This window comes from Grammomys surdaster, unplaced genomic scaffold (assembly GCF_004785775.1).
Source record: "Grammomys surdaster isolate TR1022 unplaced genomic scaffold, NIH_TR_1.0 372, whole genome shotgun sequence".
Classification (NCBI taxonomy): Eukaryota; Metazoa; Chordata; class Mammalia; order Rodentia; family Muridae; genus Grammomys; species Grammomys surdaster.
The window spans coordinates 2,356,343-2,374,204 of NW_021604791.1; the positions used below are offsets into that span (position 1 = coordinate 2,356,343).

The 17,862-nt window shown below is 37.1% G+C and overlaps 1 protein-coding gene across 1 annotated transcript in view; it reads right to left on the minus strand.

The window, feature by feature from the left end:
* Nucleotides 1–17,862, minus strand: part of Adgrl3 (adhesion G protein-coupled receptor L3) — a 444,442-nt gene that overhangs the window by 240,277 nt on the left and 186,303 nt on the right. The window lies entirely within an intron of this gene.

A 17,862-nucleotide genomic window follows, 5' to 3' on the forward strand; every position in this document is an offset into this window, starting at 1 on the left:
TATCTATCTATCTATCTATCTATCTATCTATCTATCTATCTATCTATTGAGTCTGCCTATCTATCTATCTATCTATCTATCTATCTATCTATCTATCTATCTATGTATCTCATGTATTTATAGGACCTCATGAAATTAAGCTGGCATTAAGGATGACCTTGAATTCTGTGATGGTGTCAATGAGAATGGTTGGCAGAGGCTCGTCATTTTGAACATCTAGTTCCTTGGTGGAATGTTTTGAGTAGGATTAGGAAGTGAGCTTTCTTGGACTCTCTCTCTGCCCCTGTCATCTGCTCCCTATCATGGTGGAACTCTACTGTTCTTCGTATTACTCGAGTCACCGTGCTCGCACTATGATGACAGTGGATGAACCTTCTGACACTACACTACAGCCACGGCCCAGTTAAAAGCTTTCCTTCATAAGAGTTGCCTTGGACATGATGTCTCTCATAACAAAAATTAACAGTGACTAAGACAAACTCCTTGTGACTGTCTCCAGAGTACTTGTACGAGAGTAAGCCATTTTTTTTTCCAGGATATCTGATGACATTTAGGTAGCATTATGCAGTCATCTGATTTAATTCATTTTTATAATACCTTCAATTGAGATATCTGTCATTCACAAATTTAATCATTTGGAGAATATAAGAGCAATCATTCTATTTTTTTCTCCTTGCTTAATAGCCTCCCAAGGCCAACTTAGTAGAAGAAATTAAGAAATATGGAAAAACTGTAGTTTAATTAATACATTTTGTTCCAGATGTTTATTTTTTTATGCACAGGTGAATGCCACTGGCTATATTCTGTTTTTAACTCCAATGCTGAAGGATCTTTTCAGCAGTTGGTATACAATTTCAGGGGATTTTTATTGTGATTGTGAAGGGAGACATGTTGAATATAAAATATTTTGGTTTACTTCAAGAAATTAATGATAATTTCTCAAATGCTTAGTTTACTTTGTCCACAATCACATTCAAAAAGATATTCTGGTTATTTTCAGATGAATTTCATTCTGTTTTCTAGAAAGCTGAGAGTCTCTCAAACCCAGATTTAGCCCTTAATTATACATTATATTTTAACAAACGTGAATGCGCTAGGTTTATACTGGTCACACAAGCTGTAATCATCTCAGAGGAGGGAACCTCAATGAAGAAATTGTCTGCCTAAGATCAGACTTTAGGGAAGCCTGTAGGGGATTAATTAGTGATTTATCTAGGAAGGGTCAGCCCATTGTAGGTGGTGCCATCCCTGGACTGGTGGTCCTGTTACTAGAACGCAGACAGAGCAAGGATGAGGAGCAAGCCAGCAAACAGCATTCCTTCATCACATCTGCGTCAGTTTTTGTCTCCATGTTCCTGCCCAGCTTGACCTACTCTCCTGATTTCCTTCACTGACAGACTACAATGCAAAAATATAATCCTAATAATCCTCTTCTTCCCCAAGTTCCTTTGGTCATGATGTTGCATCACTGCAAAGGTAACCACAGCTGAGATTGTGCTGGATAACACCTAGAAGAGCGAAGGTAAGGGCATCTTCTTGACTGCCTAAGAACTCTTTAGCATGATGTCACATGGTTTTGTACTATCCATTCTTCCTCTTTCTTATTTGATTTTAATTTTGGTTTTATTTAATTAAACAGTGTTATCTATAATAGACACACACAATGTCTGGCAAACAGCCTCCCTTGACACAATGAGTGACTGAAGTGGTAAATAGGGGAATATTTAAAAGTAAAAGAAATATTTATTAAACAATAAAAACTGACTGTCTAACAATCACACCCAAGACTTAGACATTTTAATAAAAAGATATTGGCATTTGACAACAACCATAAAGATACTGAACAGGTTCGTACTAGTCTGAGTGAAGATAGACTGTATTAGTACTGTCATAAAGTGAACATTCTGCTTTAAAATTGTATGTATAACCCAGGAAAAGTCAAAATGTTTTATATATCTTCTAAGTGGTAAGAGGGATATCTCTGTTGTTCAATTATATAGTACTATACTACTAATATCGTGATATTAGTAAAAATATGTGTTAACCTTCTTGCTTTTCTGGATTACTTTTGGGTAGCTTAAAATATATATAGCCTTAGCATACCAGGAAAAGGCAATTGCCTTTTAAGGAAACAATTTTAAAAGATGCACTATGTCTTCCAAATTTTATTTATTTTTTTGTTCTCTGAAAATACTACACTGATTTAATATTTCCAACAAAGTTTCACCAAGACCATTAATTTAATCAAGAGCTACGTGCATCAAAAAGTCATTGCAGCATGGCTGGAGGCTCTGAGGAATGTGACAATGCTGCCAATGTCACTGCTCTGTGATCTTGCATTTGGTGAACGAAAGAAAAGGAGACTAGTAGCAGCAAACATTCTCTGAATTTATGAAGATGATTTTTGAAGCATGAGGTCATAGAACAGAGGTTCCAGGACCTTCAGTCACTACTGCAGATCAGCTTCAGAAGATGTCTTAATATTCAAAAAGCTAATCATTTTAAGAATTTTTTCATTTCATTTCATATTAGGCAGTAACAATACTTCCATATCCCCCACCCCCACCCCCAGAACATACAAACAGCCATTTGAGATGAAAATTGTCAAGAAGCAGAGTTGTACAATTTAATTGCAAATTTTACATCCTTTTTCAAAATGACCAAGGTTTGGGCAGCAGGGAAGTACAACTGAATTAAAGAACACTGAAAAATATTTTAAACTGCAGTCTACCAAAGGGTAAGATTTGTCTTCATATATCATTTCTAGCCATGTTCAGGTTCCACTGAGAGAATGAAGGCTGAATGATTTCTCTTCCAGAGAGTTCTCATGACATCTGTTTGTTTCCTCAATTTCCCTACAATTTACCTAACTATCTCTAAACAATCACTTTTCCTTGTCTTTTATGTTTAAGTCTTACTTGGGGGTTACTCATCTGTTGTGCAAAATACTTTATACATTGTAACTTATTTTCCCTAATAAGCCTGAGATGCCTACACTGTTATTTCACAGGTGACAAGGAAGAAGCTCACAGGCCCTTATGAGATTATCACTTCTTGCTGTAGGTAGCAGGTCTCTTTATGAGTTCAGAAAATCTTGTGGTCTTTCATCAGTTGGCTAAGACTTCCTACAATACCCACCATCCAGGCATCTTCTTGACCAGCTCTCACACACAGACTTCTTAAAAGCTATTGCATTTATGTTTCTTAATCCAATGTAAGCAACATCCTGAAGACATGTGAGAAAAAAAAGGAAAAAGAAACTCTTCACCTTTATTCCATATTATTATTGTGCGGTTGCTCATTGATGTGATTGAAAACTGCATTTGTCTTCCTCAACCCAGACAGGATGCTGTTGATAAGAACTCAACCTGTGAGGCCTCAAATACTGAAAAACCCATGCAGATGGAGACGAACAGGGTCCTGCTTGTTAAATATCTGCACATCACGCTAAGATAGTCCAAAGGGAGTCATTATATCATACATCCTTTTCATTGAAACTGAAATAAAAGGCTTCACATGCTAAACAATATAACAACAACAATGACAGAATAATAAAAACACTCATTTACCACAGATTATTTTTTTCTATTTAAAATGATTAGTATGTAGATGTCTAGATCCATTCGATTCCTGATGTAATCACCCAGTATGCCAGGATGTCCCTGCTCAGTCATCTCTCATCTACCAGTGGCTTTCCTTGTCACTGTCATCTGTTCTACCATTGTGATTAAGCAAACTGTGCGGCGGTAAAACAAGGACAAGGGACAACTTCCTAGTCTAAGTCTTATGAATCAATATGCTGATTTAGTATTGTGAGGTGATTCAAGCCACTTATAAATATGCTGTACACTACCAAGCCAAGTTACATAATTGGCATGTTTTTATTTTCATGAAAACTATCAAATATTGAAAAACTCATAGAGCTTAATACAACTTAACTTAGTCAACATTTCCTCATCCCCTGAGTATCAGATGAGATTTCGCTAAATATCTAATTTAGCTAAGAGTAAATCCGTGTCAAACACAACTTTTATAGGATTTGTTTTCTTGGCCATGACTTGATTTTCAACTGTGTTGCCTTTATAATTAGATAGTAAGTTTTTAAAAAAATCTATTGAGCCTGGGATCATACTTTATCTATCAAAACCCTAGATAAGTGTTTTGAACATAATACACACTTACTCAGTGTTGAAAAATGAAATAAAATATTTTGAATATGGTCATAACTCATCTAGGCAGAACATTTATGGAGAGACTTAATATATAATTGAGAACTGCCACTTTTCAAAATGTCTATTGCTGGTCTTCTATTTCTTGGGTTTCATAACTTTTTGGCAAATCCTATTCAGATTATATCCCTATTGGTGACATTTATAAACAAATAAGCATATTTTTCTTATTAAAAAATAACCACCTTGTGTCTATTGGAATTCAGTCTATACTTGTTCGTTTTGCATGCTCGTCTCCACACAGAGACATGGCTAATGATGGCTTCACAAAATACTACAGCAATCATAATGAAACCCCCAATGCATCAGAGACTATAATGAGTTGCCCATGTGAAGTGCAAATTTAACCTCTTTGGGGCCCTTGGGTAGACTGGATGTCACATTTAAACACTCTGACAGTGTTCACACATTCACTGTATTGATTACTTCATGGCTGTCTAGTGCTTAGACCACTGAAGTAAATTTCTGGTAACACCCAGTCTAATAGCAGAGCCTTGAAACGTTTTTCAGAAACTATAGTTCTTAAGTGGGCTTATGACACAACAGACTCCCTTGTAATTAGAGGAAAAAATCAGCAGTCACTATGGGATTCCTTCCAATTATGGATTTCCTAGTGCTTGAATTAAGACTTCTTTGGAACACTCAGACTGTTCCTATCAATATGTCTGAGTTAGCTCCTAGAATTCCAGTATCCCTGGTGAGCTGCCTGTCTCCTTTACTGGCAGAGTTGTCATTTTCTATCATACCAAATTTATTATGAAAAATTATTGGCTTGTTGCTGTTGCTAAAAGAAACGTCCATTTTCCACCATGGGGTATTTTTAGTCAACAGAAGGAAAATTACCAGAGAAACAGCAATTAGCATTTTCAGTACGTTAAAAAATATGTATTTGTCTGCATTTGTCTTTTGAAAGCAGAATACCAAAGGATTCTCAAATGATATTTTTAAATAATCTGACCAATTTCCCCCCTTTGCCCAAGGCGTGTTATCTTTATCTACAGATGACTACCATTAATATTTTTAGCATCACTTATTAAGACTCGTGTCTTTAAGTCTTGTTCAATACTGCTAATTAACTTCTTCATTACCATAAGCATGCGATGAAGCCACACTACCGTCAAAACATTTTTAAACGAATAAACAAAAATCACACAATATAAACACAAATACAGTGGCTTTGTTCATACAGTCCCACACATAATGGCCAGTGCTTCAGCTATCATCAGTGAATATTATCTTTATTCATTATAAAAAAAAAGCATGAAAAGAAAGGGAGCTGCCAACATTATGCCAACATAATACAGCTGCCAACATCAGGATAAGAGGGAGCTCCTGTGTCTAGGATGCAGCCTTCACTGCACCTCTTCCCACAGTAACTATAGGTGATCCCCAAAGAATAACCCAAAAATAAGAGGAGGCCAAAGGAAGAGGTTAAACTAGAGAGAACAGATCTGTCCATTAAATACAAGATTCTGTCTAGTGTTGGGCTACACTTATCATTCTTGCACTCAAGAGGCTGAGGCAGAAGAATCATGAGTTCTAGACCAGCCTCATATGGGCTACAATAGTGAAACTGCTTAAAATGAATAAATGAATGAAATTTTATTTCACCACATGCAATAATACTTTCATGGTCAACTTAAAAAATAAAATATATAGGGTATTAGAATACCACAAATATAACAGAATGTTTAATTCAGTTGGGCAAGCTCACCCACCAGATGTTTGTTTTCAAAGAGAAAAATGAGAAAACTAAGGCTAGACCAGAGTTTATGTATCAGGCTGATTGGGGTGGCAGGTTCTCTGGATCTGGGCATCCTTAGAGACCTCCTCTGGCAAAGAAAACTGTCATTCACGCTGGTTCTGAGAAGGCAGAATAAATTAACACAGCCAGAAGGAGTGGTGGGCCTCAAAGCAGCAATGCAATGTTTCAGAACAGCTCCTCACCCAGCCATGCTTAGGGAAATCGGTGAAAACGGCTGGAAGAAAGCACCCGTCACGTGTGACTTATTGCGTGCTAGCACATCTGCAAAGATTAGCCGCCTCGATGAAAAATTCAAATTGTACTATATTCCATTTTTCAGGATGAAATATACCCTTGCCTTAAAATATGGAGACGTGAGGATTTACCTGCGGTAAGGATGGAACCCCACCGCTTACATTACAGAATCCCTTCCACTACAGTAACCGCTCTAATTTGTCTTTCTGCCCACCCTTAACAACACGCCTCCAACATGGGAACAGAGCAAGATCATTTGCAGAGCTCTGTGTGACGGCCTAGGCGCAGAGCTCTTCTCACTGTGCCAATTTCTCCCATCTATTCAAGGTGAAGATAAATGGCACCCTGCATTGCCAGGACAAGCTCACAAAGGGACGTGTCTATCCTGGATCAGGCCGCTGCTCTTCTCTGACAACCACCCAGACTGTAATTCCATGAGGACACAAAGCAAGACCATTTAATGAAACAAAGTGATGTGGTTCCTTGTCAGAGCAGCCTGAGCCTACAGAGGCAGCAGGATACACATAGTTCCACAGCTTCCTAATGCACTCACACAATTACTCACAGTAAGCCAGAAACTCTACTTGACGGAAAACGCACCTAGACGGGTGGGGTGCTTCTTTATCCAACACAGAAAGAATCTTACTGTTCTTGGGGCTCACTTCAAGCACTGGATTCATGCCTCAGGACTGTGATAAGATGGAGTACCAGAGAGAGGTAGAAATGACCATTTTCACATGCTCCCAGAGTAACAAATATATCCTCCTTGCAGTGAGTCATTAGATTTGGAGTTTGCCAAACACCTACATAAAGATACTCATCAAAAATAAAGGGAAGAAAGATGAAACACAATGATGTTCTCATATTCTGTTTCTTTATAAATCTACTGGGATCATGTCTTAAACACTAATAACTGAATTTTTCAGCTGCTTATTAAGAATAGATTCTTGGCTCTACCCTCAATATTTCTGCATCAATCCAGGGTACAGTGTGACAATTTAAATTTGAACCACATAAGAACTTGAACTCGATCTGACCGTTGGGTTGATGTGTACTCTATACACACACACATACTTTTGTTAAACAAAAACAAAAATAAAGAAAGAAAAAATTCCTCTATTTGGCCAACATATTTAAGACAGTTGCTAAAATGAAACTGTTTTTGTCCAGATGATTAAATAAAATTGTAATCTAAAACTCTAATAGTTCTCTACAAATGGTTTATGATATGAATATTACATGAGTATGGCTGCCTGCACTGGTTCTGTAATCAAGATCAGTGAATTGTCCTCAATGAACATACACCTTCCTAGGGTGGAAGAGGAAGACCATACAAGAGGTGATAGCCATGTGTCTGTGAAAAGTGAATATCCTAAACTAGCTATTTTTAACTGATTTACTATTAAAGCTAAAAGTACAAAGTTTACTTTCACATTGATTAGAATGTTTGGTCTTCCTTTCAATCAAATTCAACGAAAGGTATATTGATGCTTATGGTTTTCTTTCTGTTTTTTTCCCCTTTTCTGTTTCTGTCCTCATAAGCATCTTATGGAATCAAGTGAAAGCCACTGTGGTGTGAGGTTACAACTGGACCATGCACTGGAATGAAGCATCAGAAGTACTGCTGAGTTCTCTGGAAGGATGAGAAAGCCACTGCATTGCACAGTTTCTGTAGGAATGAACTCAGGAATATGCTAAGTGCTGCTTAAGGACTCTAATCAAGAGATGGAAACAGACTCCAGCATGCCCAGGACTTTTAAACAATAATAGTAACTCTTAGTCATAATTCTTCCTCCCTTCCTTCCTTCCTTCCTTCCTTCCTTCCTTCCTTCCTTCCTTCCTTCCTTTCCTTCTTTCTTTCTTTTTTTTTTGGCTCTAGTTACTAATGGTCAATTGTTCACAAAAATAGTGAATGGAAAATTCCAGAAATATTTCCTGAGTTTTGTTCCAAACCATTCTTGTTCCTCGGATGAAAGGCATCCTACATTCTCCTACAAATCCACACTGTACTCCTCTGGATGCTCTCACGTGCCTCGGGTGGGCCTAATTTACTAGATCACCAGTTGTGGAACCTCAATACTGTCGTCAAGAGTCCAATAATGCCATCAACCCCAGACTGTGTTAGGGCATGCATTTTATTTTATTATTATTTGTGAATCTCTTACTGGATATCTAATTCATAAGCTAAATATCATAACTGGTGTGAAGGCACAGGGAAGACAAAAGTTCACATAGAATTTAGTGATATTTGGTGAATTCTGCTTCTATGGGGACAGCTTGAATATAGTCATTATAGATGAAGGCCATGCTACACAGTTATTTTATCCTTAGCTCAAACAAGAAAACACCAAAAAATAAAGCAAGGCCCTTTCTTTCACATTCATTTCCATAATAATGCTTTGACATTTTTCATTTGTTCACTTCAATTCCAAGAGGGAACTTGCAATTCCTAAGAAACCTATTTGACCTATTTCTTTTTAAAAAATATCCTTCCATTTTCAATAGTTGTAATATTAAAACACTGATATTTAATTTAATTGTTTAGCTTTAGGCATTCTAGTCCTTGCAGAGGTTCTTTATTTTCTTTCATAAAAAAATAAACTAAGAGCACAGATTTATATTCTTTTAGCTCATTAACATATCTTTGGTTATGAAGTCCCCAACAGGAAAAAAAAATAGTTTTTAGTGTCCTGTGTAAGTATAGTTAAGTTGTTCTCAGAAATGGTTTACATATTCCAATTATAAATGTATAAGCATCCCTCATGCTGTAATGTATCATATTATTTATCTCTGGAGGGTTGGTCTAGTCAACCTTGGGATGTAATATTCTAACAATGAAAAAATATGGTCGTTCATTACTCCTTCTTATGGAAATAGCCCTCATTTATTTACTGTCCATGTGTTGATCAAAGGGAAAACACGCTTATTTCCTTTGTATTTCTCTTTCTTTCGATCTCTTTTCTTCATTCTAACTTTGATCATTTTGCCAATGCTGCTCAAAGATAATGAGCGCGAGAGTCTAGTTAGCACTACATGAGAATTCAGAAAATGAATGGAACCAGCCAAGTAGAGTTAAACGTAGTAACGATCTAGTCCTCCAATCTCTAAAGCCCTTAAAATTGCTCTGAATCTCTCCAAAGATTCCAACTAATCCTTTCTAATCCTCCAGTGATTAAATCTGCATCTTCAAGTATTTTCAAGAAGTTACCACACCATGGTACGACAACGTACACACCACACAATCATATTCTCATTTAGGCTGTGTGCCCTGGGTAATTTCGTGAGATGTAAATATAAAAGTACCACATCTTTAGGATTTCAAATTTGACTCCTTTGAATTCATATCTACATTATAAACTGAGTTTCTTGGGACTGGTGACTTTCTAGGGTTTTTAAAGGATGAGGTATGCGAAATCTAACACAGTTGGGTTGGAGGGTGCTCTAAAGCACTAGACAAGTTTTGCTGGTCTTGGTTTTTTTGTTTGTTTTCTTTTTTTTTTTTTTTAGTTTCTTTTGTTTTGTTTTTCAAGACATGGTTTCTCTGTGTAGCCCTGGCTGTCCTGGAACTCACTCTGTAGACCAGGCTAGCCTCGAACTCTCAGACTCAGAAATCCACCTGCCTCTGCCTCCCAAGTGCTGGGATTAAAGGCGTGCGCCACCGCCGCCCAGCTAGTTTGCTGGTCTTCACTGTACATTAAGTTTGGCATATTCTTGCACAGGTTTCCTCCAACCACTCACTTTGACTTAAGCCCTTATATGTATACACACTCTCCACCCTCCTTTCCCCTTGCATAGTAGTTATGAGTTTTTCATCTTCCTAAAGCATGGAGACAATATGACAAAGCTGGGCTCACCAGAGGGACAAGGGCTGTAAATACAGCTAACCATTTTCTTGCATTTACATGTGGGTAGGATGTTTCTCTGTAAGATTATTATTATTATATTTTTAAAAACTTTCTTTCATGTGAGTACAATGTCACTCTCCTTAGACTCATGAGAAGAGGGCATTGGACCCCATTAGATACAGTTGTGAACCACCATGTGGTTGCTGGGGATTGAATGTAGGACCTCTGGAAGAGCAGCCAGTGCTCTTAGTTGTTGAGCCATCTTTCCAGCCTCCAAGATTATTTTTTAAAAGCTTGAGTTTTACAGGTAAAATAATTTACTCATGAAGTACACTGTACAGAAAAAAAGTACAAAATAATTTTGATTTGTATTGTCAGCAAGTCATAGAGTCATAGTATTTGTGAATCTGTACAGTTACATAAAGAGCACAAAGAGATAACCAGTTCTTCCAAAGCAAATATAAATAAAAATTCTCCATTTGTTTCCAGAGAGCTCTTATAAAAGACCCTAGCCTATACACACAGACAATATTGTAGACTTTTAATCTATCTATTATTTATGTATCTTGAGTTGTATCATTTATCAAAATTATTGGAGACTTTAGATTTCTAGTGGAATAGATTTCTACTGAGAAAGAAGTAGATTTGTACTTAAAGCACATACTTGTGAGCTGTTATCTAAGGTACCTGACCACTACTTCAAAGGTTTAAAATCAGGCATTAAACATATATCATCAGACCTAGCTATTTTAGCAACTAGTATTTAATGCATCTGAGTCTCTTTTTCTCTGTGTTAGTATGGCCTGAAGACAAGAGTCTAAGGGAGGCAACCTCCCAACCCCCATATTCAGTAATAACATTCTTGCTACTGTTGCCAAACATTATAGGAGGGCTCCTAAGGAGCTGCAGAATTATTTCAGTTCCACCTGTCTGCCCTCTGGTGGACACGCTAATGAGCAGCCCAACAGCCTCTGAAGAGACAGCTGGAGAGCGTGAGAATCCTTATTCACAAAGAAGTCATCTTCATATGCCCCTGAATGTTAAGTGTAGAAATAATTTATTAGAGACATCGATTTGTAGGGGAAAAAAGACATTCGGTATCTGTGACCCCTTTTTCTATCACTAGCATATCTAATAGGAAGGTCACTCAGATGTCAGGTTCATAAGAAACACTGGGCTCAGCTGAACAAAAGGAGGGCCAGTTTTGCCTGGTACAGGACTGTAGTTTTTATATTCAGAGGCTGAAGAGCAGATGATGTCATTCTGGAAAGTTTAACCCTAACTGATGAGAGAAAAATACAGGAGAGGTAAAAAAAAAATATGGGAGAGTATGCAGTGGACTTGGAGTAGGAAAATTTTGATACGTTCTCACTGTCTTTCATGTAAATGCAGCATCAGCAATGTCAATCAGCAGCAGCTGTCACTACAGGCAATGGAGAAGCATGGGAAGATGGGAGGGAGCTCTCCCACATAGGGAAAGAGCTGATGAACAAAAACTCCAGCTGGGACCAAGATTAGCAACAAGTGGTGGAATTTTTTTTTCTTTTTGCAAATTTCACTCAGCTACAAGATGGAAGAGGAACCAAACTTTGGAAACAGCATGGGATCTCAAGTGGAGCTGAGAAATGATTTTTAACTTGCCATCTCAGGAGGAGCCTGAGTTAAGATCTCAGGCCTTTCCCACTGTTTCCTATGCACCATAGAAGTTAGCCTTTCAACAAACAAATTCAGCTCCCTAACAAACATGTGGCAGTTTCAAAATGTTCAGGATTCTCTGCCCAGCACTCACATTACTCAGCTGTCAAGGTAAAGGGCTCAGATATATGATGTGAAAATTACATTTTAACGAGGTGTCATGTGTGTTTAAAGTTCTTATTCATCACTACATAGCCAGAGTTTTTGCAGGAGACAGGAATGCACTAATTAGCATATTATAAGGACAGAAGGTTCACCTAATCTGCATTGCTCAACCGATGTGCACAGGTTGTGTGCTGTGGCTTTAGATCCTGCTCTCTTCAGGCAGGTAGAAGAACTGCTCATTTGCATAATCTAAATGGATCTCTGAGAAAATGCAGAGTGTATTTGAGAAGAAAGAGGAGAAGAAGAAAGAGGAGAAGGAGGAAGAGGAGGTAGAAGAGGAGGAGAAGGAACAGGAGGGAGAAGAGGAGGAGAAGGAAGAGGAGGAAAAAGGAGGTGATAGAACAGGAGGAGGAGGAAGAAGAGGAGGAGGAAGAGGAGGAGGAGGAAGAGGAAGAGGAGGAGGAGGAGGAGGAGGAGGAGGAGGAGCAGGAGGAGGAGGAGGAGGAGGCGGCTGTGGTATCAGACCTGCAGCATCCGTCTTTAGCATTCTTTCCAAAGTACGTATTGTCTGATGCCTTTGTCACTCACTCTCTACAAGTTGACTTCTGTATCATAGCCATATTAAGTTTAAGACAATTTGAAGGCAGGTTTCTCTGCCTATTCGAATAATGAACTTGACTTTACTTCTGTGGGAAACTCTTGTAAATTGGACAAAGGATGCCTACATTTTTATGTGATTAGTATAGGAGGAAGGTGTGTGAGGCAAGGCAGATATCTTACCCCTCGCTCCATTTCGTTAATACATATTGACTTTGGCACTAAATGGATTGGGAGGAAAAACAGCTGATAGAGAGGCAGAGGAAGGAGAGAAGAGGAGAGAGGGAAGAGGCAATGGGAGAGAGGGAGAGGGGGAGGGGGAAAGGGGGAGAACGGGAGAGAAAGGGAGGGGGAAAAAGGGAAGGTGGGAGGGAGGAAGAGGAGAGGAGAGGAGAGGAGAGGAGAGGAGAGGAGAGGAGAGGAGAGAACTGTCGCCGAATATCAGTGACCCAAGACCAAACTAGTTGACCAATGACAAATCCGTCAGGACATCTCATATAGTTTCAGAAATATGATTTCCATCTATGAAATAATCAAGTGTTCCTAGAAGATGGTTAATGTACAAGGTAGAAATATTGGTAAGTGAGGGAATGGTGGATATGTATCACACATTGGATTGATCAGATATGATGTTGACGTTATTAAAAATACATTTTGAAGAGAAATTTTATATTTACTAGTTACAGATCTGCCACTCTGAGTAGACGTAATAGTTATAGATATGACTCTCTGCCCGCCCAAACATTCACACCTACTTTAAACTCTACAGCGGCTGCTTGTAAGTGTTTCTTTTACAGGTTACCCAACACTGGGTCTTTCATTTTCACACAAAATGCATTTTCAGTAGAGTTCATCCACCATCCTGCTATAAGCATAAGACAGTTTTCAACTACTGGAAATTTGTTTACAATAAAAAAAAAAATTCTTTGAATGGCTCCCCATGTACTTCCATATTATAAGATCACTGGCTTTAATTTCTCTTAATTGCTTGTGCAGGAATATATATTGGGTGCTGATACGCTTGTGTCTCTTTAACACAAGCTAAATTTCTTTTAAAATTAAGTATTTAATGTGTATGGGTGTTTTGTTTGCATGCATGTCTGTACATCACGTGAATGTCTGGTACCCACAGAAGCTAGAAAAGGTCTTGGATACCCTGGAACTGGAATTACAGATAGTTAGTGGCCATGTGGGTGCTGGGAATCAAATCAAGTCCTTGAGAAGAACAGCCAGTGGTCTTAACTGCTTAATTCTCTGGACTCTAAGTTTCCTTTGCACTAAGAAAACTGACAACAGAGGATGAAGAAAAGGGAGTAGATTGTGGAGGATGAAAAGATTTCAGAAAAGTGGCAAGAAATAAATGTTCCAGGCAAACATCTAGAGAGCCACTCAGGGAGCCTATGAATAACATTTTCATTCTGTCTCTCTCCTGAAAAGCAAGTCTAGAAAATTTCATTTCATTCATGCATGCATTTCTGAAATCATTCTGCAAATCATTGTGGAGCACCTACTGGTTATCAGGCAGTCAAGAAAGGCTGTAAATAAAAATGACTAAGCAATATCAACAGGCATATCTCACTGTGAACACAAGTGTTATTAGCATCCCTCTGAAAAAAAGATTTATTTGGGGATTCTTCACACTGAGTTCCTTAATGTGAAGCATATCACATTATTAATATTTTTAAAAGAGATTTTGCAGATGTAATTGAATGCCAAACACAAATACTAAATAGCAGCATCAGTGTGACTTTCTATTTATTTTCACAGTAATTTCATGCTGAAAAACCACACGAAGAGTGACAGTTTTGTATTTGATAAATGCCTAATAAATGATGAGGGGTTAACGTTCTGAAACTAATGTTTTCTGAGAAAAATGAAAAAAAAAACAAATATTAAACTTTTAAGCTTTTCTAAGAAGAATAAGCCTTAATGTCTCCCTAAGACAAACTTCACTTACAGTCTAAAATAAATACTTGAATTAAATTTTTGTATGATTCAATTTAAAATTAATTTCTTCCCACACATGTTGTTTAAAACAATGTTTCACCAAAGTTTCCTTTAAGAAAGAAAGCAAACATAGGTGTATTTAAGGGAACCAAACTGGGGGATTCTTCAAACTCTGGGAATTAAACTCTTGGAACATATTTTACTGCCAGGAGATGAGAAAGGGATGGAATAAAATGGTTCCAAAGCCACTTCTTAGATTTGCTCCAAGGAGCAAAGTTGGCCTCTTGACTACTCCTAAAAGTGTTTCATGAAATAAACACAGCAGAAAAGTGATTTCAACGGTGGAAGAACAGGTACAAGTTTTAGAGTTCTAATCTATGCATACAAATTTACCGCAGCGAAACTATAAGTGGTGTTTGATCTGAAGAAAGCTTCACATAAAAAAGATATGTTTTAAGAGATTATTATAAATATCTTTGAAAAAGTAGTATTAGCTACAAATATTTACATCTCTCAATGTAAAAATAGGCATGCAGCAAACAGGTTAAGCTTACTAATGTATCCATCTAATAAATCTATTGTCTAATTGAAGTTAACTATATTCTACCATAAGCATGAGTTTTACTATTCCAATGTTGTCAAAGTCAAGACTGAAATTATGCATATTCAGTTAAAGAGTCAGTGTAGAATTCAAAAGCCCAGGTCCTTAGATTCACACACACACACACACACACACACACACACACACACACACACGTGTGTGTGTATATGATGTATATATGCATGTATGTGTATATATATATATATGTATAAAATCTTAGACAGCTATATTTGATATTGTATATTTGCCTTTTATCTTCCAAAAAGTAAGCTTTGTGAGATGCAGAATAATTACATACAGGAGAAGTAAAACAAAAGTAACCCTTTACCTGAAAAACTGAGAGTCTTAGTTTTTTCCTCTAACAGAACACAACTTAAATGAGAGAAAAACGCCTCAACTGTAGACCAGCAAACAGGAACTACACTTTTGGTCACGTTTACCTCTTCCTCATCCCTCCATCTCTTCCTTCCTAAGTTTTGGTGGTAAAATGTCTCTTTTAAATTGAGATTTCTGTATACTGACATAAGATGACTCACAACAAAATGGCATTAAGCAGTCACTACAGACAGCTGCTCTGGAAAATCCTAGTGGAATTTACTCTGAAAAAACACCCAGCTAAGGTTGTTTTTGTGGAAGTAGATGAACAGCTTCTATTAATGCTAATTGAAATCCTCATATCCACACATACCATGCATAAAATTTACTTCTACAGTTTTTCTTTCCACCTCAAAATTGCAGTAGATCCCATGCCAAAGTGCTAGCTGTTTAATTTGAGCATCCATGCATGTAAATTTATACGTTTTTGGTGATTATGTTGACAAATTCAATACAGGTGAAATCCCACTGTTTGCAAAATGGACAAAGTTTTCTAAAACAATGAAAATTGAGTCTCTTTAAAAAAGATTAATTCAACTAAAATAAAATTTATAATTTCTTAATTTTTTTTACTGCAATAACAGAAGATTAACGACTGTGACACTAGTGTATGACTAAAAGATATCCATACTTTAAGTCCCACAAAAACCAAACTTACATATAATATACATATGCTTCTGGGTGCAGACTAGGCTACTTTTGGCAAGTACCAAATGCATGGAACGAAGGAACAATATTCGTTTCCCAGGATAATTTATACAGTCTAGTTGAAGAATTGTGTAAGTTTGTTAAATTCTAAGTAGCAATACTAATGAAGTTCAGACCTATTCCAGATAAAAATAAGATCTTTTAGCTTAGCCAGTTAATGGTGGTGCATACTTTTTAGTTCCTGTATTTTGGAGGCAAAAGCAGGCAGATTTCCTGAGTTCAAGGCCAGCCTGGCACAGAAATACACTGGGAGAATCAACAGAACTTCAGATGTTTTTATTCTTGAACTATAGAATGGTAAACTAAAATTGTTTTGTTGTTCGTGTTATTGTTGTTATTTTGTTTTGTTTTTTTCAGTAGAAGTTACTTCCTGCCTCAGTGAAGTAAGAAAAAAAGCATACATATTATCCATAAACAGTATTTTCCCAGCAACAATATAGATTTCATTTAAGAAGATCACAGCTGTGAGGTACGGACTTCACACAGTTCTCTAAACTACTGCATGTGACTGGGTTCTCACTGGAAACACGTATCAGGTGTTGAGAGCCTTCCCAGTGCAGGCAGCAGCTGGTAATGCTGTCTAGGAGAGTTAGCCTCTAGTCTTTGAAGAGATGCTAGAACCTGTTACAGGAGACAGAGCAGACTTGGCCTTCTCTTTTGTAGAAAAAGTTAATACACCATAATATCAGCATTGCTAATTTTGGAAACACATGACGTCCACACTAGCTGAGCTTCCTAAAGATATGAGAAAATGGTACCAAACTCATCATTTTCTTTGAGGAAGAAGTAGAAAGTCATTATTCATTTGTCTATTCAACAAAAGCCTATTGAGCCTTATTTCTATGTACACAATATATTATATTAATATCTGAAAAGAAATAATGATTAGACATATACATAATAAAAGGCTGAGTGAGGCATGCTTATTGGACATAATGAACGTAGTTCTGTATGAATGTGTGTGTCTAATGGGGTAGATTAGAGAGCAGAATGCTACGCTCATAAGAATAAGGCACATAATTCAGAAAATTAGAAATAATAATCACTAAATTTTTCCTTTCTTTTATCAAGACAAGGTTTATCTGTGTAGTTTTGACTGTCCTGGAACTTGCTCTTCGTAGGCCAGGCTGGCCTCAAACTAAAAGAAATCCACTTGTCTCTGTGTCAGGAGTTCTGGGATTAAAGGTGTGTGTTATTACCAACTGGCAACAGCAAATCTCTTAGTGACGTAAGTACTTTATTTTTATTTACTATATGACTTGCAAAATTCTGACATACATCTATGTTTTCCAGTACACATTAACTTGGGCAACAGTGTTATACCATGTTATAAAATTACACTTACTGATTTTTTTATTTTAAATTTACTTTTGAGATAAGATCTCATGCTGTGGCCTAGTCTTGCCTGGAACTCAATATTATTCAGCATAGCCTTGAACTCTTGGGAATCATCTTGTTTCAGCCTCCCAAGAGCTTAGTTTACAGGGATGAACCACCATGCCCATCAAAAACCTAATAATACTAAAAATGAAAAGCATTAAGGATTTTTTATGCTCATCTTTATATAATATTAAAAGTCAACAGTGTGTTCCAGACGGGGGAAGCATTCAAAAAAAAATTGAAATTAAAGACAGTTTCAGCTTAATCATGCCAGTGTTTTCATTTATTATCATTTATTCAAAATTTGAATTATTGTATTTATGAGTTATTATGTAGGTTTGCTGAGACATGTGGATCATCTATACTTCCCTGAGGGCTGGT